Below are 26,957 nucleotides of genomic sequence, written 5' to 3' on the forward strand. Positions count from 1 at the left end.
TATTATCAAACTTGGAACAGTTTGTCAGGTTTTGTTTGTAACATATAACTTTCCAAATGCAATAGAACCATGTTTCTCATTACACATAAGTAATATTTGGTTAAATATTACCTAAGCTGTTTCTACATGATAGGGGAAAAAAGATTTCAGCAGAAAATAAAGCAATATGTTTGGTTGGAACTTGTTCTACTTTTGGTTTTTTCCATATTGGTTTCCACCTTTGTTTCAAAATGTTTGTGTCTGAGGGGAGATTTCCGGACCGCAGTATTTTGGTTGAGTGACAGTGACTTGTCAGTTCCCCACCCTGTCTTATCTTTAATACTTTCTTTGCAAATTAAACAATAGGAAGATGGAAAGATATTTTGGCTCTATCAGTGCAGAATGATTTGAAAACACCAGCCTAGTAAAAAAAAGTCACTGGAAATAAAAGCGTAGGGAAAATCACAGAGCTGGAAGAAAACTTGGATGAAGTCTGATCATGTGGGAGGGAGGGTGGGATGAGCGGGGGCCGAGGAAAAGGAGGCCCAGAAGGGAGAAATGACTTGCCTAAGGTCAATAATATTTTAGGGAAACGAATGGAAATGCTTTTAGAGGGATGCCTATGGTTTGTATAAAAGGTTCTCTAGTGAAAAAAAGCACTATATGGATTTTCACTTTTATAACCGATGTATGTACACAAAACAAACTGTGAGGTAGGTGATATTGGTTTGCAATAATCCAAATGCCTTTCTTCTTCCATTCTTCATTTTAATGTTACTCTGTTGACTTTTCTCCAACTTCCCTTGCTGTTTTTTTTTTTTTTTCCTTGCTGTTTTTTTTTGGTTTGTCTACTTGTTTTATCAATCCCTGAGAGATATGTTGAAGTCTCTTAACTATGACCGTGGATGTGTCTGTTTCTCCTTTCAATTCTGCCAGGTTTTGCTTCATGTGTTTTGAAATCTGTTGTAAGGTGCATTCACATTTAGGATTGTTACGTCTTCTTGGTGAATTGATCCTTCTGTCATTTTGTAAAGTTCCTTTTTATCCTAACAGTTTTCCTTTCCCTTAAGTCTCCTTTGTCTGATTATTAATACAGCTACTCAGCTTTCTTTTGATTAGAGTTAGTATGACTTATCTTTTCCTACCCTTTACTTTTAACCTACCTTTATCATTGTATTTAAAGTGAGTCTCTTGTAGACAGCATATAGATGGGTCATGGATTTTTTTTTAATCTAACAATCTCAGTCTTTTATTATTTATTTAAATTTATTCATCTATTTATTTATTTTTGGCTGCATTGGGTCTTCGTTGCTGTGCGGGGCTTTCTCTAGTTGCAGTGAGCGGGGTCTACTCTTCCTTAGAAGTTGCACAGGCCATAGCACAGGGAGATCAGCGCGGTGCTTTGTGACCACCTAGAGGGGTGGGATAGGGAGGGTGGGAGGGAGATGCAAGAGGGAGGAGATATGGGGATATATGTATATGTATAGCTGATTCACTTTGTTATAAAGCAGAAACTAACACACCATTGTAAAGCAATTATACTCCAATGAAGATGTTAAAAAAATAATAAATAAAATATTTATGAGACTGAAAAAAAAAAAAGTTGCACAGGCTTCTCATCACAGTAGCTTCTCTTATTGTGGAGCATTCTGAAGTCCCAATCTCAGTCTTTTAATTGAGGTGCTAAGATTACTTCCATTTAAGATAACTATTGCTATTTTGGGGCTTCCCTGGTGGCACAGTGGTTGAGAGTCCACCTGCCAGTGCAGGGGACACGGGTTTGAGCCCTGGTCCCGGAAGATCCCACATGCCGCAGAGCGACTGAGCCCATGCGCCACAGCTGCTGGGCCTGCGTCCTGGAGCTCGCGAGCCACAACTACTGAAGCCTGTGCTCCTGGAATGCATGCTCTGCAACAGAAGAGGCCACCGCAGTGAGAGGCCCACGCACCCCAGCGAGGAGGGGCTCCCGCTCGCCGCAACTAGAGAAAAAAACCCGCACACAGCAACGAAGACCCAATGCAGCCAAGAATAAAAAAATAAAATAAATTAAAAAAAAGATAACTATTGTTGTGTTTAGATTTAAGTCTACATTTTATTATCATTTTCTGTTTTATTCCTCTCTTTTCATCCCTCTGCTTCCCCATCCCTGCCTTCTTTGGGGTTATTCAAATGTTTTTTAGTATTCCATCTAAATTTTTCTATTTTGTTTTTGGCTATATCACTTTGCATAGTTCTTTGTTTGTTTGTTCTTTAGTTCTTGTTTTTGTTTTCCAGTGGTTTCTCTAGAGATTATAATAAGCATACTTAAATTTTACAGTCTACTTAGGGTCAATATTTTATCGCTCCAAGTGGAATGTAGAAACTTTACCACTATATAGATTCCTTTGCCTTCTTCCATTAATGCTGTAGTTGTCTTATGTACTATAACTATATCTTTTGAAAACCCAATCAGATACCGTTATAATTTTTGCTCTCAATCATCCCACATATTTTAAAGAACAAAAGAAGCATAGTCTACTACATTTCCCTATATACCTAACATTTCTATGGCCCTTCCTTCATTTTTAATATTACAAAATTCCATCTGAAACTTTACAACTTTCTGTCTGAGCTTTCTTTTATAACTTTCCATTTTGTTTTGTTTTTGTGGGGTTTTTATTTTTTGTTTTTTTTGTTTGTTTTGGGTAGGACTGCTGGTTAAGAATTTTCTTAGTTTTCCTTCTGAGACTACCTTTCATTTTCCTTCATTCCTCAAGATTATTTTTGCTGAATATAGAGTTCTGGATCGATAATCCTTTTCTTTTGGCACTTAAAAAATATCACGCCATGCTTCCTTCTGGCCTCCATGGTTCTTGATGAGAAATTCACAGACATTTAAAAAATGTCATGCCACCTCTTTCTGCTTTTGTGGTTTCTTATGAGAGAAACACAATTAATTGAAATGTTGTTTTGACTGCTTTTAACACCTGACTTTAGTTTTTAGCCGTTCATTTACGATGTATCTTGGCATGGATTTCTATGTGGGTTTCTTTCCCCATTTGGAGTGCTCTGAGCTTCTTGAATCTGTAGGTTGATGTCTTTCACAAAATTCAGGAGATTTTCCGCAACTGTCTCTTCAGATATTTTTTGTGCACTTCATTGTCTCCTCTCCTTCTAGGACTCCACTAACATGAATATTAGATACTTTGGTATTGTCACATAGGCCCCTAAGGCTCTGTTTATTTTTTTTTCAATATTTTTTTCACTCAGTTGATCAGATTGGATAATTTCTATTGCTAATCTTCAATTTACTGCTCTTTATTTTGTCATTTCATTCTGCTATTGAGCTCATCTAATGAGCTTTTATTTTGCTTATTCTGTCTTTTAGTTCTAAAATTTTTATTTGATTCTTCTTTATAATTTTTATTTATTTAATGAGAAATCTATCATTCTGTCTCTCCAGCCACTTCAAGAGGATTTATTTTTAATCAAATTTGGTAAAGTAGCAGGATACAAAATTAATGCACAGAACTCTCTTGCATTCCTATACACTAATGATGAAAAATCCGAAAGAGAAATTAAGGAAACACTCCCACTTACCACTGCAACAAAAAGAATAAAATACCTAGGAATAAACCTACCTAAGGAGACAAAAGACCTGTATGCAGAAAACTATAAGACACTGATGAAAGCGTTTAAAAATGATACAAACAGATGGAGAGATATACCATGTTCTTGGATTGGAAGAATCAACATTGTGAAAATGACTACACTATCCAAAGCAATCTACAGACTCAATGCAATCCCTATGAAACTACCAATGGCATCTTTCACAGAACTAGAACAAAAAATTTCACAATTTGTATGGAAACACAAAAGACCTCGAATAGCCAAAGCAATCTTGAGAAAGAAAAATGGAGCTGGAGGAATCAGGCTCCCTGACTTCAGACTATACTACAAAGTTACAGTAATCAAGACAGTATGGTACTGGCACAAAAAAAGAAATATAGATCAATGGAACAGGATAGAAAGCCCAGAGATAAACCCAAGTACATATGGTCACTTTATTTTTGAAAAAGGAGGCAAGAATATACTGTAGAGAAAAGACAGCCTCTTCAATAAGTGGTGCTGGGAAAATGGGACAGCTACATGTAAAAGAATGAAATTAGAACACTCCCTAACACCATACACAAAAATAAACTCAAAATGGATTAAAGACCTAAATGTAAGTCCAGACATTATAAGACTCTTAGAGGAAAACATAGGCAGTACACTCTGACATAAATCACAGCAAGATCCTTTTTTACCCACCTCCTAGAGAAATGGAAATGAAAACAAAAATAAACAAATGGGACCTAATGAAACTTAAAAGCTTTTGCACAGCAAAGGAAAACATAAACAAGATGAAAAGACAACCCTCAGAATGGGAGAAAATATTTGCAAATGAAGCAACTGACAAAGGATTAATCTCAAAAATTTACAAGCAGCTCATGCAGCTCAATATCACAAAAACAAACAACCCAATCCAAAAATGGGCAGAAGATCTAAATAGATGTTTCTCCAAAGAAGATATAAACCATGAAAGGATGCTCAACATCACTAATCATTACAGAAATGCAAATCAAAACCACAATGAGGTATCAACTCACACCGGTCAGAATGGCCATCATCAAAAATTCTACAAACAATAAATGTGGAGACGGTGCAGAGAAAAGGGAACCCTCTTGCACTGTTGGTGGGAATGTAAATTGATGCAGCCAGTATGGAGATTCCTTAAAAAACTAAAAATAGAACTACCATATGACCCAGCAATCCCACTACTGGGCATATACCCTGAGAAAACCATAATTCAAAAGAGAGATGTACCACAATGTTCATTGTAGCACAATTTACAATAGCCAGGACATGGAAGCAACCTAAGTGTCCATCGACAGATGAATGGAAAAAGAAGATGTGGCATATATATACAATGGAATATTACTCAGCCATAAAAAGAAACAAAACTGAGTTATTTGTAGTGACATGGATGGACCTAGAGACCGTCATACAGAGTGAAGTAAGTCAGAAAGATAGAAACAAATACCATATGCTAACACAAATATATGGAATCTAAAAAAAAAAAATTGGTTCTGAAGAACCTAATGGCAGGACAGGAATAAAGACGCAGACGCAGAGAATGGACTTGAGGACACAGGGAAGGGAAAGGGTAAGCTGGGACGAAGTGAGAGAGTGGCATGGATATACACTACCAAGTGTAAAATAGCTAGCTAGTGGGAAGCAGCCACATAGCACAGGGAGATCAGCTCGGTGCTTTGTGACCACCTAGAGGGGTGGGATAGGGAGGGTGGGAGGGAGACGCAAGAGGGAGGGGATATGGGAATGTATGTATATGTATAGCTGATTCACTGTGTTATACAGCAGAAACTAACACACCATTGTAAAGCAATTATACTCCAATAAAGATGTTTAAAAAATAAAAATAAAGTGGATTTATTCTTACTTCTTGGAGCATATTTGTCATAGCTGCTTTAAAGTCTTTATCAAATGATTCCAATATCTGTATCATCTCAGAGTTGACATTTGTCAGTTGCCTTTTTCCATGCAAGTTGAGATTTTACTCATTCTTCACATGTTGAGTATTATGAGGTTTCATCCTGGACATTTTTGATTGTCATGAGACTCTGTGTCTTATTTAAATCTATAGAGAATTTTGAAGTATTTATTTTTCCAAATAAGCTGGTTGGCTCCAGAGAGCCTTCAGGAGTTTTGATGTCTGTTCCATTTTCAAAGCCTTGCACTACTGTTGAGATCAGCCTTACATTTGCACCATCCAGAGGCCGTTCTAGGACCTGAGCAGGAATTCACCCCATAGGCCAGCTCTCAAAGCCTATGAGATGCTCGTTAGGATTAAATCTATTTGTGAACAGTTCATGGGACTAGAGATCCATAAACACTTTCATGGGTTTGCTTCCTGGAACTTCTCCTTCTCTGCCATCTCCACCATACAGTCCAGTTTCCTGAGGCTCCCTTTTTGGTCTTCTGAGGTTTTATTTGTCTAATATGCCACATACTTCTTACAACGTGCCCATATCCAGGGCCAAGAAGTGAGAGGACAAAGAGAGAGAAAAATGAGTAGCAGGTTCCCCTCACCTTCTTGGGACCACAGTTCCTCTTGTTTGAGAAGAAGGACCCCTCCCTCAGAGTTCAAAGTGCCTATTGGCTACTGGGACCTAGGGAGCAAGAGAACAGGAAAAGAAAAAAATTATAAAAACAGGATTTCTCCTATGCTCTCTGTATATTGGGAGACTACTTTTCTTCTTCTTGTGCTGGAACTAAAGGGCTTCTCCTGGAGATCTTTCTGTCTGTGCCAGTGATCACTTCTGGGTCTCAGGATGCCTTGAGTTCAAGCCAAAAAGAAAAGAAAAGATAAACTCATGGTTTATCTTCTGATGGTTTAGTGAGACTAGAATTCTGATGTTCTTCCCCAATCTACCTGCTTTTTTTCTCATTACTTTTTACTTTTCAGAGCCCTGGAATAGCTGCTCCATGCAATCTGTTCAAGATTTATAATTGCATTCAGTGGGAGAGATGGGGTGGCCTGTGCTTCTCCATCTTTCTGGGAATCAGAACTCCAGAAGTTTTAAAGATACAAAATAAAACATATACCTAGGTCTCTGTCCCAAAGATTCTGACTTTGTTTGTATTGGGGGAAACATGAGCAAAGGTTTTGTTTGGTTTGGTTTTGAGAGAGCCCTTGTGATCTGAACATATAACAAAGTTGAAAACCTCTTTCAGAAGCAAAGATAGTTAAGGGCAGATTTTATTTTAAAATCCACAGCTATGGTTTATTACCATTTTTGCCAGACACTCTGCTGGTTATGTTAAGGATTATTTAACTGTATTGAATATAGTTGAGTTTACACTGTGGATTGTGTTGCACCTGGTCTTGAATTCCTACTAGGACATTCATTAGTTGTGTGATTTTCAACAATGTGCTTGACCTCCAAGCCTCAGTTTTGTATCTGGGAAATGGGGATAATACTAAAATCTACACTGAAGGGTTGTTGAAAGGATTAAGTGAAATAATGAATGTAAAGCACAGAGCAGAGGGCCTGGAATGTGACCAGTATTCAGTAAATATTAACTATTATCACCACTCACATTTTATAGGCAAGAAAATTGAAACTCAGACAGATTAAGTAACTTACACAATATTTCTTTCTAGTGCTTTTTTTTTAATTGAAAAGAAACTAATATTTACTTTAAAGGGAAATGTTAGCATATTCATTAGATTTAAAAAAATTTTTTTATTGACAAGAGAGTTGATTTACAATGTGTTACTTTCAGGTATAGAGCAAAGTGATTCAGATATATATATATATATATATATATACATATTTTTCTGATTCTTTTCCATTATAGGTTAGTATGAGATATTGAATATAGTTCCCTGTGCTATACAGTAGGTCCTTGTTATTTATCTACTTTATATATAGTAATGTGTATCTATTAATCCTAAACTCCTAATTCTTTCCAGTGCTTTTAAAGTTACATCACCCAGACCCCTAAACATGAGATGGGGTCATTTATTGTGATTGAAATCGTTCAGATATAGTTTTACTTTTTTGAAAAAGAAGTTTATCCAACCATCTAAATGTTCACAGGTGATAGATAATTAAGGAGCTGTAGCTTTTTCTGGGAAGCCCAAGTGTGAGCAGTGTTGTGTGTGGAAAGCACTTTTCTCTAGAAACCTTCAGTGACTTCTTGCATTCACATGTGCAAATGCTCAAGCTTTTGCATGGTGATAGAAGATAAGTAAATACCAGACCTGTCATTTTGTCTTCTGCCACTTCAAGCCCAGGAACAATAATTTTTTTTGGAAAGTTCTTGAATGGGATGCATACTGATTTAGGATCGTGTTCAGAGGCATCAAGTAAATGATTGCTGGACATATAATCCAGGTGTATGTATAATACATAGTATGACACAATATTTGTGATTAATGTATAGTGTCCTATCATCCAGCAAATTATTTTTTGAATTTTATTTTATTTATTTTTTTATACAGCAGGTTCTTATTAGTTATCCATTTTATACATATTAGTGTATATATGTCAATCCCAACCTCTCAATTCATTCCACCACCACCACCCCCCGCCACTCCCCCACCTTGGTGTCCATACGTTTGTTCTCTACATCTGTGTCTCTATTTCTGCCCTGCATACCAGTTCATCTGTACCATTTTTCTAGGTTCCTCATATATGTGTTAATATACAATATTTGTTTTTCTCTTTCTGACTTACTTCACTCTGTATGACAGCCTCTAGATCCATCTACGTCTCTACAAATGACCCAATTTCTTTCCTTTTTATGGCTGAGTAATATTCTGTTGTATACATGTACCACATCTTCTTTATCCATTCGCCTGTTGATGGGCGTTTAGGTTGCTTCTGTGACCTGGCTATTGTAAATAGTGCTGCAATGAACATTGGGGTGCATGTGTCTTTTTGAATTATGGTTTTCTCTGAGTATATGCCCAGCAGTGGGGTACCTGGGTCATATGGTAATTCTATTTTTAGTTTTTTAAGGAACCTCCATACTGTTCTCCATAGTGGCTGTAGCAATTTACATTCCCACCAACAGTGCAAGAGGGTTCCCTTTTCTCCACACCCTCTCCAGCATTTGTTGTTTGTAGATTCTCTGATGATGCCCATTCTAACTGGTGTGAGGTGATACCTCATTGTAGTTTTGATTTGCATTTCTCTAATAATGAGTGATGTTGAGCAGCTTTTCATGTGCTTCTTGGCCATCTATATGTCTTCTTTGGAGAAATGTCTATTTAGGTCTTCTGCCCATTTTTGGATTGGGTTGTTTCTTTTTTTAATATTGAGCTGTATGAGCTGTTTATATATTTTGGAGATTAATCCTTTGTCCATTGATTCGTTTGCAAATATTTTCTCCCATTCTGAAGGTTGTCTTTTCGTCTTGTTTGTAGTTTCCTTTGCTTTGCAAAAGATTTTAAGTTTCATTAGGTCCCATTTGTTTATTTTTGTTTTTATTTCCATTACTCTAGGAGGTGGATCAAAAAAGATCTTGCTGTGATTTATGTCAAAGTGTGTTCTTCCTATGGTTTCCTCTAAGAGATTTATAGTGTCCAATCTTAGATTTAGGTCTCTAATCCATTTTTAGTTTATTTTTGTGTATGGTGTTAGGGAGTGTTCTAATTTCATTCTTTTACATGTAGCTGTCCAGTTTTCCCAGCATCACTTATTGAAGAGACTGTCTTTTCTCCATTGTATATCCTTGCCTCCTTTGTCATAGATTAGTTGACCACCGGTGCATGGGTTTATCTCTGGGCTTTCTATCCTATTCCATTGATCTGTGTTTCTGTTTTTGTGCCAGTACCATATTGTCTTGATTACTGTAGCTTTGTAGTAAAGTCTGAAGTCAGGGAGTCTTGATTCCTTCAGCTCCATTTTTTCACCTCAAGACTGCTTTGGCTATTCAGGGTCTTTTGTGTCTTCACACAAATTTTAAGGTTTTTTGTTCTAGTTCTGCAGAAAATGCCATTTGTAATTTGATAGGGATTGCACTGAATCTGTAGATTGCTTTTATTATCCAGCAAAATTTAAATAACCAGGAAAATCTCCCAGGTTTTCTAAATAAAGGGCATCAAATGATATTTTAGTTTCTTTGCTTCTCTTTAATTTTAATTTTCCTTTCTAGTCCTTCTTTTATCATTTTTAAACAGAAAAAGTATGTTTGTCTTCAAGGCAGAGGAGGTCCTGGTGCTTTCCTATGAGAAGTTTTATCATCATAATATGATTCGCTATTTGAGAATCAGAATGGTGGCTCACTCTGACATTTTATCAGCCAATTTATCAACAGGAATAGCTCTTTGGAGGTCTTCATTCCACCATGTAACATTATTCACGTCAGAAGGATGACATCTAGAAGAAATTGAATGTACCTTTTAAAACCACGCTGCTGAAATATTCACCACCTGTAAATGTTTTCTTGGTCTGTATGTGTAGGTGGAGGGAGGTGGAGTGGTGGTAATAAAGTGGGAGGGTCGGGAGGGGGCGCTAACTATACAGGGGAAATGACTCGGTTAATTCTCTTACGGTAAAGGTCAATGTTTTCCCAAATCCAAATTTGACATTCAGAACAAATCTAACTTCTCTCACATCTTCATGGAACAATGACGAGTCCTTTACTTCGTGATTTCTATACCTTAACCTTCTAATAGCATCTTTTGCTTCTTTGTCAGCTGTCCCTGGTAACTTGCAATGTTGAGGACTCAGCTTTGACAGTCAAGGGTCTCACATGACCAACTGCCTTTTGTGGAAGTCATATTGCATGGGAAAAAGTTGTTACACGGGCATATGAGCAGTAAGGCCCAGTAAATGTCTCTTTCATGCAGAAACTAGCATAAGCACCGACGGCAATACCTTGAATGGGGGAGTCTTAGAAATGATCCATGACGTAGTTGTAGAAGGCCAAATGTTTCCTTGGAAAAGGCTGTGTGCTTCTGACACAGGATAGGAGAACCTTGGCTCTGAATTGTCCCTACTATGTGTACACAAAGGGCAGAAGGCTTTTAAGATGTAACGTGTCTGCTAATGCAGCTTATTTGAACAGAGGTTGGGATTGGACGCACAGGCTTAGAAGAGTACTAGATTGTTTTAGAAAAAATACAAAGGTGTCAAGTTGGGTTTCGATTTTCATTTGTTAACAGTATAACATGGTGGTCTGGGAGTAGTTGTGTCTGGAAGAAAAAGACAGATGTCCATAGCTGATCCCAGTCATACCCAGGGTGGATGTCCCACTCTGTGGCATTTGTCCTGCCAGTTCTTCTCTTTTTAGCAGACAATATGGAGGAGGTGAAAAAAGTTGGATTTGACTCGGCTGAGTCTTGAGCCTGTTATTTACCAGCTATCAGTGGGACATATCTCTGCTCTGAGCCTCTGTTTCCTCATCTATTCAGTAAGAGCAACACCATCAACGACCCACTAAGTTATGATGATTAAGAGAGAGCAGTTAAAAACAACGTTGAAAACCGTAATGCTTTAAATAAATGCTGATAATAACAATGGTAATAATAATAAACATTTTTAATGGTAAACATTGATTGGACGTGTATAATGTGCCAAGGACTGCCCTGAACACTTTTTGTAGGTCTTCTCACTTGATCTTCACAGCAGCTGAATTCATTCTTCCTTTCTCTCATTCACTTATGTCCAAATTCATGCATTTTGCAAATAAAGAGTTCAAGCTCCCTGAAGGGAGAACACACATCTCTCCAATTCGCTGGATGACTGGTATAAATATCTGAATACATTTAGGTCAGCAGTTCTCAAAACAAGGGGCAATTCTGCCACGTAGGGGACTTTGGGCAACGTCCAGAGACAGTTCTACTTGTCACTCCTGGAGGGAGTTATGGCATCTAGTCCGTAGAGGCCAAGGATGCTGCTAAACACCCTACAATGCACAAGACATTCCCTCACAAGAAAGAATTATCCAGCCAAAATGCCCAGCGTGCTGAGGTTGAGAAATCCTGATTTAGATAAATGAAAAAAATAAGTCACTAAATGAACGCATGTGCCGAACAGTCTCCCAGAACATGATGTGTCGTGCAAACTCTATCTAGACATCAGAAGACTGCAAGCTCTTCATCGTTTTCTGATTCTCGCCTCACATCATTCCTTCGTGCCCCTAATTCTTCATTTTGTGTTTGATGAGACTTATCCCAGCAGAGATAACTGCTTCATTCACTTCGATGATACAACAACTAAATAAAAACCAGAGAGAAATCCAGACAATATTTTCTCCAAAGAAGATCGTCTGCCCCCCTACCTCTGCAAAAGGGGCTTTGCTAAAACAATCTTTCTGAATCCATCTGGTCAGCCAAAATGAAAACAGCAGCCAATCGGAGCAAGTTTAAAACATGATCTGTTTCTGGTTCTTTTTAACTTTCCATCTTTATTTTTCCTTTTACTCAATTTCTGACCTGCTTTTAATTTACTTTATCTTTCCCAATTATTCCTATTTTTGTGAGTGATCCTTAATTTCTGGCATAAGGCAGGGAATAAGCAAATTAAATAGCAAAGAGAGGTATTCCAATGTGACATTTTTCTCACACATTTTCATTTTTCCCACCAGTATTTCTTGGACAAGGTTAAGGAATTTTTTTTTTTTTTTCTGTTAAAGATCACTAGGGACTTCCCTGGTGGTCCAGTGGTTAAGACTTTGCCTTTCAATGCAGGGTGTGCGGGTTCGATCCCTGGTCGGGGAGCTAAGATCCCATGTGCCTCGGGGCCATAAAACCAAAACATAAAACAGAAGCAATATTGTAACAAATTCAATAAAGAGTTTAAAAATGGTCCATATCAAAAAAATCTTAAAAAAAAAAAAAAGAATCACTAACCTAGCGTATAAAGTAAGCTACCAGTAGAAGCAGCAGCCAACAACCAACCTACTGGGGGTGAGGAGGGCACGGGGAGAGAGACCAGGGTGAAAGATAAAGAAGATATTTGATCTGCTTTACTTCTTTTGAGGAAAAAAGTACAACTTTGTGATTCACAAATGCAAAAATATGCACATGCTTCAAGTATCTATTTTCCAAGGAAACGAGACAATGCATGAGAAAAAGAGGCTGCGAGAAAGAGGAAGAAGAAGGAGAAAGACTGTGTGTGTGCACAAAAGGAAGAGCAGAGCAGAGGGACAGGTGAAGGCCAACCTCTCCCAACCACCCAATTAAACAATTCTCTGCAACTTCCATCTCCTCGGCCTGCCTCCTCAAAGCTTCATTCTCCTGTCAGGCAAAGCCTCCAGAGAATATCTGTCTGTACAGATTTTATGGTGGGACTTAGGAAATGTAAAATGAAAATAATCCTTTTTACTTTTTCAATGTTTTATTAGTCTTTTATGGCCCACAGGAAGCAGGAAGGATTTATTTCTTCCTTAATTATTTGCTAAGCAGTTCCCCTCTGTTCCACCCTCCCTCCAAAGTCACCAACAATCCTCTTTCCCTTTATAGGATGAACTAGGATGACATGGGCCCTGTCCTCCCACCACTTACAGTCTCCAAAATAAATAAACAAAACAGACACACAGAGGCCAACTAAGGAGAAGTCAGAGCAACTGGCTCAAGTATAAGCAAAAAAAATTTTAATTTTTTTTTCAATTTTGTAATTGCTTTTCTGCAGTGTTCAATTCCGCAGGGGGAAATGGTTGCCAATTTTACACACACACACACACACACACACACACACACACACACACACACACACAATCCAATAATTGGCTTGTTGGCTGAGGTGACCAACATTTGAAATAATAGGTATTTTTTTTAGTCACAAATGATGCCCCTTCGATGTTAGTTATCTTGTGTAAAAATTTCTGGTAAATTAATCGCTCTGCTGTTTGACTGTTGAACATTAAATATCTGATCTTCCATAATTTCAACATTAAAGGCTTTTTCTAATTTGTTGAGTTTACATCACCAAAGCGAAATGTCTTTGCCTAACCAAAGACATGTTTAGCTCTTTCAAGATTCTGATAATAAATAACTCTAAGATAAAACACAAATTGACCCTAATACTGAGTATACAATTGGCAAAACAATTTTGTGAAGGAGAGTTACAGAAAACAGGGGATTCTTGAGGGAAAAGAATGGGATATGTATCTTATCATCACGGGATAGGAAATTCTGAAGTGCTTGGAAAGAATCATTCATTTTCCTGTGAAGGTAAAAACGGTTCATTATTCCCTTGTTCCTAACCTGCCTTGATGACCTAAGGATGAATGAACGATATCACAGGAAATCATGCAGAAATTTTATAAGCCACAATTACTATCTCATTTTCATAGCAGTTGCTGTTTGTGCCCTTGTCTCTAAAAGTGTCATTGTGTCTTAGACTGGTGGATGGTCCAAGACTTTGTTGGAAAAATGTCACCCAGGTCTTCAAAACTGATTCCAGACTCTTCTCACTGCTAACTTTCCATCAGATGATCATTATAAACCAATGCTTCAGAGAGGGCTCTTCTTCCCAAAGGTGCTGCCTATTTTCTGATTGCTAAGATATTGAAATGTTATTACTAGAAATTCATTCACACATTCCATAAATATTAAAGGCCTCCTGGACACATGAGAAGACAAATCACAATCCCTCTCCTCAAAGAGTCTGTGGATTTGGTGTTTGAACTAAGGCAGTAATGGATTCTGAAAGTCCATTAGTAGGCTACATACTGTATGATTCCATGTATATGACCTTCTGGAAAAGGCAAAACTATGGCAATAGTAAAAAAATCAGTGGTTTCCAGGGGCCGGGGGGAAGGTGGGATGAGTAAGTGGAGCATGGAGAATTTTTAGGGCAGCAAAACTACTCTGCATGATACTATAATGGTGGATACGTGTCATTATATATTTGTCCAAACTCACAGACTCTACACCAAGCATGAACCCTAATGTAAACTATGGACTTAGGGTGATTTTTATGTGTTAATGAAGGTTCATTGATTGTAACAACTGGATCACTCTGGTGGGGAATGTTGATAATGGGGGAGGCTATACATGTGTGGGAACAGGGAGTATATGAGAAATCTCTGTACCTTCCTCTCAATTTTGCTGTGAACCTAAAATTTCTCTATAAAATAAAGTTTATTAAAAAATGTCCACTAGTAAAATGTAATCTATCTTGGAAAGGGCAAAACCTTCCAGTGATCAGCTCTTCTGAATTCTAAGAACCCCTCAGTTAATTCAGTGCTTTTCCACTGCCAACAGCCAAGAGCTAGATATTGGAAGGGGATGTGAGGAAAGAAGGTTTGGGTGGGGGCACTTTTACAAAGATATGTCTGAAGAATGGGGCACTATCCAGAGAAAGAAAGTCTAAATAGACCATTGTGGGAAGGTAGTGAGCAGGCAACGTTTGTTAGAGGAGGTTGGGATATGGAGGTTGGTAGGGCAACATGAAATTAGAATTCTATAGAAGGCAGGCGTACTTCAAAAGACAGTGTGACTCAAAATGAGTCAAAGACCTAAATATGGGAGCTAAAACGATGCTCTTAAAAGAAAACAGAGGGATAAATTTTCATGACCTTGGATTTGGCAACATTTTCTTAGATTGACACCAAAAGCACAAGCAGCAAGAGAAAAAAAATATATTGGACTTTGTTAAAATGAAAAACTTTTGTGCATAAAAGGATACCACTGAGAGAGTGAAAAGCCAACCCACAGAAAGGAGAAAATATTTGCAAATCATGTATCCGTTAAGGGTCTAGTATTCAGAATGCAGAAAGAACTCTTACAAGGTAATAGACAAACAACTCAAAAAATGAGCAAAGGACTTCAATAGACATTTCTCCAAAAAAAGAGAAAAAGATACAAAAGGCCAACAAGCACATGAAAAGATGTTCAAAGTCATCAGTTACTAGGGAAATGTCAAACAAAGTCACAAAACATACCACTTTACTCTCACTAAGATGGCTATAACCAAAACCAAAACCAAATACAGACGATCTTAGTGTGTTTAATAAAGTAATAAAAATACCTTAACCCTAACCCTAACCCTAAATACTGGGATTTGGGGGCAACAGACTGACAGTTTTGTTGTTTGCATAATTACAATCTGCATTGCACATAGAAAGGATATGGCCACCTTTTGTTAAATCTGCACTTTCTAAATATCAAAAAAAAAGGGGAAATGGGGTATAAATCAATTTTTGTATAACCTGTTTGAAACATGAGTTCTATTTGCTTAATATTACAGCTTTGCCCCTTTTTCTGTAGGTCTCTTGGGATCCTGTGTAGAAACTATTCTCATTAAACACCAAACAGTTAAGTCCATTCTCTGGTACCAGCTACAAATTTGGTTTCCTATTCTACTTAACAATCTAAATAAATGGAAATATTTCTAAAAAGGAAAAAACAATGTGATTACATTTACTCTTTTGCCTGGCTTTCGACTAACAGGCGAGATATCCCAGCACTGTGGTTGCGTTGAGAGATTGGCTCGTAGGTTGTAGAATTGCCCGCTTTCTTCTTGAACTGGGTAACATACAAGTCTCCTACAGGTCCTTATTGTCAAAAGAGGAATACTGATCTTACATAAACCACAGACGGCTGTCATGGTACCTCTAGCTGGGGAAAAGTTAGGATCTCATTATAGGAGGTGGAGGAATCAGGCTGCCATATACTTTTGCCTGGTTCCTAAGCCTTTCCATTCCACCATGCTACAGTCCAAACTTCTCAGCCAGATGGTCAAAGCTCTTCACAATATGACACCACCTGTTTAAACACCTATTTCCAAACTTCATAACTTCAGTTTCCCACTGTAGTCAGGCTGATCTTCCTTTTAGCTTACAAACACGGCTTTTCATTCCTAACTTCAAGCCTTAGGTTATTTCCCCCTCCTTACTCTTACCACCTACTTTCCTGTCTCAGCACATACAATCCTTCACCATCTTCGGAATGCAATTCGGTCCCCATGTCATTCATGAAAAATTCTGGAATCACTCCAGCTCCTGTGTAATTGACGTTCATTAAAAATAAACAAATAAATAAAAATCACTTTGAGACTAATTATTTGTATAACTAATCTGGGTCCTTCACCGTTGTTGGACACAATGGTTTGGTTTAGTCAATTTCTATTTCACCCTCTTTCTATAGCAAAGTTTCTATAACCTCAGCACTATTGACATTTGGGGCCAGATAATTCTTTGTCATGAGGGGCTGTCTTGTGTATTGCAGAACGTTTAATGACATCCCTAGCTTCTACCCACTAGATGCTAGTAGCACTCACCCTTCAGCTGTGACAACCAACAAGGTCTCTGACATTGCCAAGTGTCTCCGGGGCAGGGGAGGGAGAGCAAAGTCACCCCCACTCGAGAACCCCTCCTAGGGTACCTCCCTGAAGCTCAGAGGCAAGAAAGCTGAAAACCACATTTCTCAGACTCCGTTGCATCTAGGATTCTGGACAGGAAATAGGTTCTGACGAGCAGAACTTGTGCTAGATTTGAAAGGATACAGTGAGGTGGGGACCATCTTTCTCTACCTTCAGCTGTTTTCAAATGGCAGAAAGGGTTGTGAGGATGCAAAATATCTCTGCAGCGATATTCCATGTCCGCTCTCCTGGGGGTTGAGAAAGTGCTGTGTGTATGTGTAGTGGCTGTGGGGTGGGATGAGGGATGGCTGGTCTCAGGGTTCCAGATCCCACTCAGTTTCTGAGTGTCAAGAGACAATTTCCCTAATTGCCCAGTGCTGGCTACTTGCAGATTCCAACTTCCTGATTCCTGAATAGCAGTTGTCAAAGTGAGGTCTTGAACTCAACAGAGCCTCTGGTGCCTAGCTCCCTGGTGGTCAGTTCTATAATGTTAGAGTCAGTCCCAAGGGCCATTGAAAGTGAACTGAAACCTTCCACAATTTTTTTTTTTTTTTGGCGGTACGCGGGCCTCTCACTGTTGCAGCCTCTCCCGTTGTGGAGCACAGGCTCCGGATGCACAGGCTCAGCGGCCATGGCTCACGGGCCCAGCCGCTCCGCGGCACGTGGGATCCTCCCAGACCGGGGCACGAACCCGTGTCCCCTGCATCGGCAGGCGGACTCTCAACCACTGCGCCACCAGGGAAGCCCCCTTCCACAATTTTTTATGCACCTAGTTCACGTCATCTGTCTTTCTTTTTCTGAATAAAATAAGTAGTTTCTCTTTCCTGCACTGAACCCATATAATGCCTTACCTATGATTATTTTATTCTTTCACGAACTTCCTTTCTTTCTGAGTAGTTAAGCTTTTTACAGGAAGGAATCACACTTCTTTCTCTTATCTGCCGCCCATAATTGTCATCCAGTGCTTTGCTCAGAGTGGGAACAGGAAAGCAATTCAATTCATTTGTGTATGGCATTCAACTGAAAAGCTGCTCAATGAATAAAATCCTGGAAGAAGGGATGAAAAAAAAAAGGACACCCCCCCATCCCAGTTTTCCCTCCTCCTCAGTGTGTTATAGCACCTGGATGTGCTCATCTGAACCAGGAGAGAAAAACTGCTTCTAGTGGGAAACTGTTGTGAGACTTTCTTACTAATGGGCTCGATTATATGCTCCATTCCAGGCAAAGGGCCATACAGAGTATCCAGAACACACACTCTCCCTAGAATCATATCAATCAGGCGTTTGGCTCTAAATATCTATTCGCTGATGACTCCCAGGTTTACGTCCCCAGGCCTGGCCATTCTCCTGGACCCCAAACTTGTATATGTAAATGTTGATTTGACATCTCCACTTGGATATCTGATAGTCATATTAAATGTAACATGTGCAAAACCAAACTCTTCTTCTAGCCCAGTCTGCTTCTTTCACTGTCTCTTGCTTCTTCGTTTGTAAATGCCAACATTATCCACTCATGTCAAAAATGACTAGAAATAATGACTAATTTCTCCCTTTCCCTCAACCTCCGCTGCCAGACTATCAGCAATCCTGTGTTTTAACTCAAAAATCGATCTAGGGCTTCCCTGGTGGCGCAGTGGTAGAGAGTCCGCCTGCTGATGCAGGGGACGCGGGTTCGTGCCCCGGTTCGCGCCCCGGAAGATCCCACATGCCGCGGAGTGGCTGGGTCCATAAGCCATGGCCGCTGAGCCTGCACGTCTGGAGCCCGTGCTCCACAACGGGAGAGGCCACAACAGTGAGAGGCCCACGTACCACCAAAAAAAAAAAAAAAAAAAAAAAAAAAAAAAAAAAAAAAAAAAATCGATCTAAAATCCATCCATTTCACTCCATCTCTGGTGCTATCACCTTGGTTCAAGCCACCATCACCTCACTGGTTTCAATGTTTTCTCTCTTTCTCCCACATTTTAAAACAAAACTTGGATCATGTCTCTACTCTGTTTAGATCTGGTCTGTAGCTTTTCATCAGAATAACGTCAACACCCTTTAATCCACTGAACACAGCTTTACATGGTGTAGCCAGTGCTCAGCTCTCCAAATGCATCCTGTCCCATTCTCCCCTTACTCTTCATGCTGCAGCCCCAGGTCTTTTTTGTGTTCCCTGATCTCCCAAGCTCCTTACTACCTCAGGGGCTTTGCACTCGCTTATCTTATCCCTACTCTGGCTCTTTGCATGTCTAGTTCTTTTTCTCTTTCAGATCTTGGCTCACATGTCATCTTTCCGATATGTTTTGCTTGATCAGCCCATGGTAAGTAAACCCCACCCTCGAAGTCATTCCTATCCTATCACCCTGGTAATTTCCCTTAGCCGTCATCAGCATCAAAACTACCTTGCCTACTCATCTGTTCTTTTGTTTATTGCCTGTGTCCCCCCCCACCCCGCCCACTAGAGGACTAGAACTCTCATTAGGGCAGGACCATGTTTTGTCTCACTGCTGCATCTCGGCACCTGAAACAGGCCTCAGCACATTGCAGGCCCTCAGGAAATAGTTGTTGAATGAAGAGTTGAATATGTTCTTATCCAGGTTATTTCATTGTGGCAAAATACATATAACATAAAATTTACCATCTTAACCATTTTTAAGTGTTCCGTTTAATGGCATTAAGTACATTCACAGTGTTGTGCAGTCATCACCACCATCCACCTGCAGAACTCTTTTCATTTTGCAAAATGGAAACTCTGTATCCATGAAACAATAGCTTCCTGTTCTTCCCTCCCTCCAACCCCTGGCAACCACCATTCTACTTTCTTTCTCTATGAATTTGACTACTCTAGGTACCTTATATAACTAGAATCATACAGTATTTGTCTTTTTGTGACTGGTTTCGTTCACTTAGCACAATGTTCTCAAGGATCATCTACGTTGTAGCATGTGTCAGAATTTCCTTCGTTTTAAAGGCTGAATAATGTTCCAATGTATGTATAGACCACATTTTGTTTATCCATTCATCTTTCTATAGATACGTGGGTTGCTTCCACCTTTTGGCTATTATGAATAATGCTGTTATGAACATGCGTGTGCAAATATCTCTTTGAAACCCTGCTTTCAATTCTTTTGGGTATATATATATCCAGAAACATAATTGCTGGATCATATGATAATTCTACTTTTAATTTTTTGAGGAACTGCCATACTGTTTTCCATAGAAGCTGCATCATTTTACATCCCCACCAACAGTGCACCAGGGTTCCAATTTCTCCACATTCTTGCCAACACTTGTTATTTTCAGTTGTGTTCTGTTTTTTATAGTAGCAACCCTAATGGATGTGAGGCGGTATCTCATTATAGTTTTGATTTACATTTCCCTGATGATTAGTGATGTTGAACACCTACTCACATGCTTTTTGGCCACTTGTATATCTTCTTTAGAGTAATGTCTGTTCAAGTCTTCTGCCCATTTTAAAATCAGGTTTGTTGTTGTAGGAGTTCTTTTTGTATTACAGATACTAAACCTTTACCCAATATATGGTTTGCAAATATTTTCTCTCATCCTGTGGATTTCCTTTTCATTCAGTGGATTATATCCCTTGATGCACAGAGTTTTAAATTTTGGTGTAGTCAGTGAGATCAGCTCGGTGCTTTGTGACCACCTAGAGGGGTGGGATAGGGAGGATAGAAGGGAGACGCAAGAGAGAGGAGATATGGGGATATATGTATATGTATATCTGATTCACTTTGTTATAAAGCAGAAACTAACACACCATTGTAAAGCAATTATACTCCAATAAAGATGTTAAAAAATTTTAAAAAATGAAATTAAAGAAGGTTTCATGTCTGTACACTGGAGTTTTTATGGTTATGAAATTTGTACCCACCATATGAGAACTGTAATTGCAATGCAAGGCAGTATGTGATATATGCTGTATCAATTGTAGAAGCAAAGTGTTTTATGATTTCAAAGAAAGGAGAAAGCATACCTACTGGAGTTAAAAAAATTTTTTTTTGGTGTAGTCCAATTTATCTTTTTTTTTTTTCTTTTGTTGCCTGAGCTTTTGGTGTCATATCCGAGAAATCATTGCTAAATCCAATGTCATAAAGGTTTCCCCCTATATTATCTTCTAAGAGCTTTACAGTTTTTGTTCTTGTGCTTAGATCTTTGATCTATTTTGAATTAATTTCGGCATATAATGTAAGATAAGGATCCAACTTCATTCTTTAGCATGTAGATATCTAGTTTTCCCAGCACCATTTTTTGGAATAGACTGTCCTTTGGCCAATGAATGGTCTTGACATTTACAAAAAACATTTGTCCATGTATTTGAGAGTTTATTCTGGGCTTTCTATTCTATTTCATTGGTCTATATGTCTGTCTTTATGCCAGTACAACACTGTTTTGATTACTGTGACTTTGTAGTAAGTTTGGAATCAGGAAGTGTGAGATCTCCAACACGGTCCTTTTTCAAGATTGTTTTGGCTATTCAGGGTCCCTTGAGATTCCATTTGTATTTTAGAATGGATTTTTCTATTTCTGCAACAACAACAGAAAAGTCATTGGGATTTCGATAGGAATTGCATTGAAACTGTAGACCACTTTGGGTGGTATTGACTTCTTAACAGTACTAAGTCTGCTGTTGAATCCTGTTTCATAGTATCTTGTTAAGAATTTTTTCATCAATATTCATCAGGGTCTGTGGTTTTCTTTTCTTGTAGTGTCTTTGTCTGGCTCTAGTATTAGGGTGATGCTTGTCCTCCTAAAATGAGCTTGGGAGTGTTTCCTCCTCTTCAATTTTTAGAAGAGTCTGAGGAGGCTTGATGTCATTCTTCTTCAAATGTTTGGCAGAATTTGCCAGAGAAGCCATCTGGTCTGGGCTTTTCTTTACTGGGAGGCTTTTTATTACCGATTAAATCTCCTTACTAGTTATAGGTCTGTTCAGATTTTCTACTTCTTCATGATTGAGTCTTGATAGGTTGTGTTTCTAGGAATTTGTCTATTTCATCCAGGTTATTCAAGTTCTTGGACTACAGTTGGTCACAGCACTCTCTTACAATCCTTTTTACTTCTGCAAAATTGGTAGTCATGACCTCGCTTTCATTTCTGATTTTAGTTATTTGAGTACTCTCTCTTTTTTCTCTTAGTCAATCTAGCTAAAAGTTTGCCAATATTGTTGATCTTTTCAAAGAACCGAAAAGACTGGTTCTTGGTTTTGTTCTTATCTAATTTGTTTAGAACTTTAAAGGGAGGGGGAATGAAAAGAAAATAAGTACCTTTAAGATAATTATAAACTTGACTGGAAAGGAAAGGAGAGATTGTTGAACTGAAAATGACATCATCACCACTTAGGTATGAAACTGGAAAAAATTTTTTGGCATTCTTCATTCCAGACACAGCCAAGCATGGAAAAGAGGGGCTTTATTGTGTGCTCCATGCAAAACAGATAATTTTTTAAGCTTATATTTACATATATGCTTACTATGTGCCAGACACTATTATAAGCACTTTACATGTATTAACTCATTTAGTCCTCTTAGTAACCCAGTGAGGTAGGTATTATTATTAGTCCCATTTTACAGACGAGTTGACTGAGTGAGAGAGTTTAAGTCATGACTAGTAAGTGTCAGAACTGTGATTCCCACTTAGGGACTCTAGCTTCAGAAATGCTATACTACTAATAAGCACATCCTTTTGATGGATGAAATAGACACATAAATCGGTCTTTCCTTTAAAGTTTGCCAGTAGGTAAACTGGCAAATGAATGCTATTTAGAAGCTACCAATGAGATGGCCTTGAGATATGCTATCCCAGCCCAAAAAGCTTGTTCTTAGGGCTTTGGGATCCAGGTCTTCCCTATTCCAAGCTTTCTTCCCAGTGTCCGGACATCCACTTGAATCTCTGTGATGAACATATTACTTGCCAAGCTTTACCATCACTCTGACTCAAACAGTGTCAGAATCATGGTCTGCAATGCCAAGGTGACACCGTGCTGGGCACTTGGGCATGCGTGATCAGTGTTACGATAGGCACCCACACTTTGGCCCCTCCCCTCCCCTGTGGCATCTGTCCCATTTTCAGACCTACTGTGCTTCCTTTATGTTGTTGCTTTGGGCTCATCAAGTTTCTCATATAAATCCTGACTGCTGTCTTCACTTCAAGGCTGAGCAATCTGATAGGGCCTATTTTAAAAGGTCATTCTTGTTATTCGTAGAGAACAACAGCAACCAGAGCAAAACAGAGTCGGAACGTCAGTGCCCTGGTCAGAACCTTCCTGGGAACTGGGGGAGAGGAAGGCGGATGGAAACCTACCTTGACACAACGCAGTACCACGGCCCTGACGCAATAATCTGTAAGTACATATATGCACATATGCGCAGTAGTCACGGATTTCTTCTCTCTCCTGCTGGAACACCGAGTCAGGAAAAATATTCAGAGCCTGAGCCGGGACGTTGCTAGTGAAGCAGAGATTTCAGGTGAGAAGTAAATGTGCAGAGCGGATGCAGTGACCTTTCTTATTTGCAGTGTTTTCATTCTGCAGCTTGCACGGCAGGGACCCTGACATCAGAGGCTCTGATGGCCCGAGGCTGTGTTGGAGAGGAAATAAATGAGCCTGCCCTACTTCCACAGGCGCTGGTAATGTGTGCGGCAGGGAACCTGGGCCGGGCGAGATGTGTGTAGCCGAGCGACCTCTAGTGCCTGAAAGCGGGAGCTGCATCGCCTGCTCCAATGGGCGGAGGGAGGCCGAGGGGATCCTGAGTTTGAAAGCACAGGGTTTGTTGGGAAGATCCTGTTTGTCCAGCGCCGTCCAGGGTGTTAGGGAGGATTCAAAGGAATTACAAGCAGGCAAACTTAAGGAGCTTATCCTCTGGCTTGGGGAAATCAAAAGAGCATATGGTTTCTGTATTGACATGAGGCCATAGGAGGAGTTTCTGAGAAGGGAGAGAACACCATGGATGAGTAATCCCGGCAACTGAACCTGGAAGGGCGAATGGACTTAAGATGAAAAGAGGGAGGGCATCCCGGGGATGGGAGAAAACAAGCCGGCAGGAAGAAAAACCTTGACCACGTAGAGCAGAGATTTCTAATGAAAATATCTGATAGTCTGTGGTATTGGGGTGATTGACAGCGAAGCCCAAGAATGGAGGATCCAGCCCCTCTGGGCTCTCCAGAGGACCCTGCTCAGGTCTCCGCTACGGAAAACCTCCTCGCCACCCAGCCTGCCCAGCTCTTGCAGTCAGAAGGGAGCCCAGCAATCGCTCTTTCTGTCCCAATGTATGGGGAATGATGATGGACGTTTGACAACATGATCATGGGCTGCAAACTCAAATAGTACCGGGCCAAAGAGTTAATGTGAAGGCCTGAAACAGATGGGGTGGAGGATTCTGGCACTTCAGCGATGTCCGCTTTCGTTTTACATTTTGCAGAGACATTTAGCCAGCCTAGAGTCCTCAATGCAGCAGGAAGTAGTGGAGGCTTCTTCAAGGGGCAGCGGTGATTCAGCCCCGGCCAACTGTTAGGGTCAGGAATGCAGGTCTGAGTGCCAAGTATTCCACGCCTGCACAGGAAACACATTATCTAAAATTTTAGGTGACGCCTCTCCATGTTTAAGTGATGGGTCTTTTTATTTTTTAATTTAATTTTTATTTGATATTGGAGTATAGTTGATTTACAATGTTGTGTTAGTTTCAGGTGTACAGCAAAGTGATTCAGTTATAGGTATACATATATCCATTCTTTTTCAGATTCTTTTCCCATATAGGTTATTACAGAATATTGAGTAGAAAACATTGTGCGGATCAAACAATGCATGCTGTCCCTTTACGAATCGGGGTTCAGTTTAATCACATTTATTATGAAAAATGTTTCAAGATGCTGAATTAAATAGACAAGTTTTACTATAAATCTTATGACTTGGGGGAAAGGTACTGACTTTGGGGGCTGCCTTAATTTCTTTTTGGTGAGAGTGGGAAGTGTTTTTTCTCTGATGGTGGCCTTGAAAAGAGCTTGGGCTAAGTTCCTGAAGCCCTTTGCTCCTGTCTCTCTGCCCCTCACTTGCAAGTCCGGTCACCTTCCTGAGCCACCGTTTTCTTTTTTTAAAAACTGATGTATAATTGACATATAACATTATACATATTAATTTCAGGTGTACAACATAATGATTAGATATTTGTTTGTAGTGCAAAATGATCACCACAGTAAGTCTAATTAACATTCCTTACCACACATAGTTACAATTTTTGTTTCTTGTGATGAGAACTTTTAAGATTTACTTCCTCAGAAGCTTTCAAAGATACAGTGCAGCATCATTAACTATGGTCACCCTGCTGTACATTACATCGTCACGCCTTATTTATTTTGTAACTGAAAGTTTGTATGTTTTGACCACCTTCATCCATTTTGCCCACCCCTAACCCCCATCTCTGGCAATCACTAATCTGTTCTCTGTATCTGTGAACTCAAGTTTTGGGATTTCTTTTAGACTCCACATATAAATGAGATCATACGATATTTGAGCCCCTGTTTTCTCATTAGTAAAATTGGCAATCTAATTAGAGGTCATTTTAGCACAACAATCTATGATTCCTAAGGCACCATCTAGATCTAAAATTCTGTGATTCTTGCTCCAGTCTGAAAGAGGGTGTGTTTTCCAGCTGACCTCACCTTACAGAAGGCTCAGAGAGAGTTTCATTTTGTGTGCTGGATTTCTGTCATCCTTCAAGGGAGGCAGTGCAGAGTGGCAAAATCACTGTCAACCTTGGCCACACATTAGAATGAACTGGAGGGTTTGGCAACAAACCCAATGCCAAGCCCCATTCGGAACCACACAGGCAAACTGAAGGGACTCTGGGGATGGGTTCCAGGCATGGGGATGTTGCGATGGCTCCTCAGGTGATTTGAATGTGCAGCCAAGATTCAGAGGCACAGGCATAGGCAGAAGTAGACTTTCAACCCAGCATCTGGAATCTGACAAACCTGGGCAGTGGCAAGCCACATTTGCAGCCTGAGGCAAAAGGAAAAAATTTGACCTCTGTACACACTTATCAAAACACCCTCCCCTAGTTCAAACAAAATGAGAAAAGTTTATAAAATCTCTACAATTAGAAATCAAGACTGTATATAAAGTCTGTGTTGTCCAATCTGTTCTTGAACTATGGTCAACCTTGGCCATCAACGCATTGGGGACGCAAGGTCCTGCAGTGCTGGGAACCATGAGTTGACTGGAAACAACCGTTCCTGCTGCACAATAATGCAGGGTCGTAAAACAAATCAACAGTCTGTCTTTATTTAAAATTACAGGGACCTCCCTGGTGGTCCAGTGGTTGAGAATCTGCCTTCCAATGAAGGGGACGCTGGTTCGATCCCTGGTCGGGGAACTAAGATCCCACATGCCACGGGGCAAGTAAGCCTGCGCACCACAACTAGAGAGAAGCCCGCGCACCACAACAAAGAGCCCACGCACTGCAATAAAAGATCCCATGTGCCACAACTAAGACCCAACACGGCCAAGGAAATAAATAAATAATAAAAATAAAATTATGAGAATTTGTTCATTATGGATATTTTTGCATTTACTTAGACTTTTAAAAAATATTGAATTTAAATATGATTTACCTTGATTACTGAGTTTTTTGCAGCCCCCCCCCCCTCACAGTGTGCACCTGAGGAGAGTGTTTCACTCATCCCATCCTAATCCCAATTCTGAACCTGGCTGTAAATCCTGCTTCTGCTTGGGTAAGTTACTTAACCAATCTAAGCCTCACTTACTTGTGTGTAAGATGTCGTTTATGCCAGCCCCTCCTTTACAGTGCTGTGAAGTTTAAATGAGGTGACGTGGTGAAGTGCCCAGCCCAAAGTGGGAAGCCTCTACTATGCCCTAATGTGGGTTGGCTAATATCATGTACAAAGGTTGCACAATACCATGGTTCTAATTTGCTTATTCCAAGAAAGTTGGCTTACCTGGGGTTTGCCGGTTCTTGGGTATAGGACTGGGGTTGTCTCAACATTGCAAACTGTCTCCAACCAAGTAATTCTAGATGAAAGGTGTTCAAGCTCTTCCATAAAATCCTAGGGATCCCCAAATAACCAGATGTTATTGACAGCTGAACACTGACTCTATAAATTGCCTGAT

General features: G+C 39.6%; 2 long non-coding RNA genes across 2 annotated transcripts in view; one reads left to right on the top strand and one right to left on the bottom strand.

Moving 5' to 3' along the window:
- The window catches only part of LOC141279634 (uncharacterized), a 37,478-nt gene extending 31,290 nt beyond the window's left edge, over positions 1–6,188 (bottom strand). The window contains exon 1 of the long non-coding RNA XR_012334215.1: positions 6,109–6,188. This is a non-coding gene — a long non-coding RNA (uncharacterized lncRNA). The remainder of the gene's footprint in view (positions 1–6,108) is intronic.
- A 16,880-nt stretch (positions 6,189–23,068) lies between these two features.
- LOC141279635 (uncharacterized) lies at positions 23,069–26,374 on the top strand. The gene is made up of 3 exons (XR_012334216.1): positions 23,069–23,177; positions 23,367–23,461; positions 26,126–26,374. It is a non-coding gene; the product is annotated as an uncharacterized lncRNA (long non-coding RNA).
- The last annotated feature ends 583 nt before the right edge of the window (positions 26,375–26,957 follow it).

The sequence above is a fragment of the Tursiops truncatus genome, chromosome 10, assembly GCF_011762595.2.
Source record: "Tursiops truncatus isolate mTurTru1 chromosome 10, mTurTru1.mat.Y, whole genome shotgun sequence".
Classification (NCBI taxonomy): Eukaryota; Metazoa; Chordata; class Mammalia; order Artiodactyla; family Delphinidae; genus Tursiops; species Tursiops truncatus.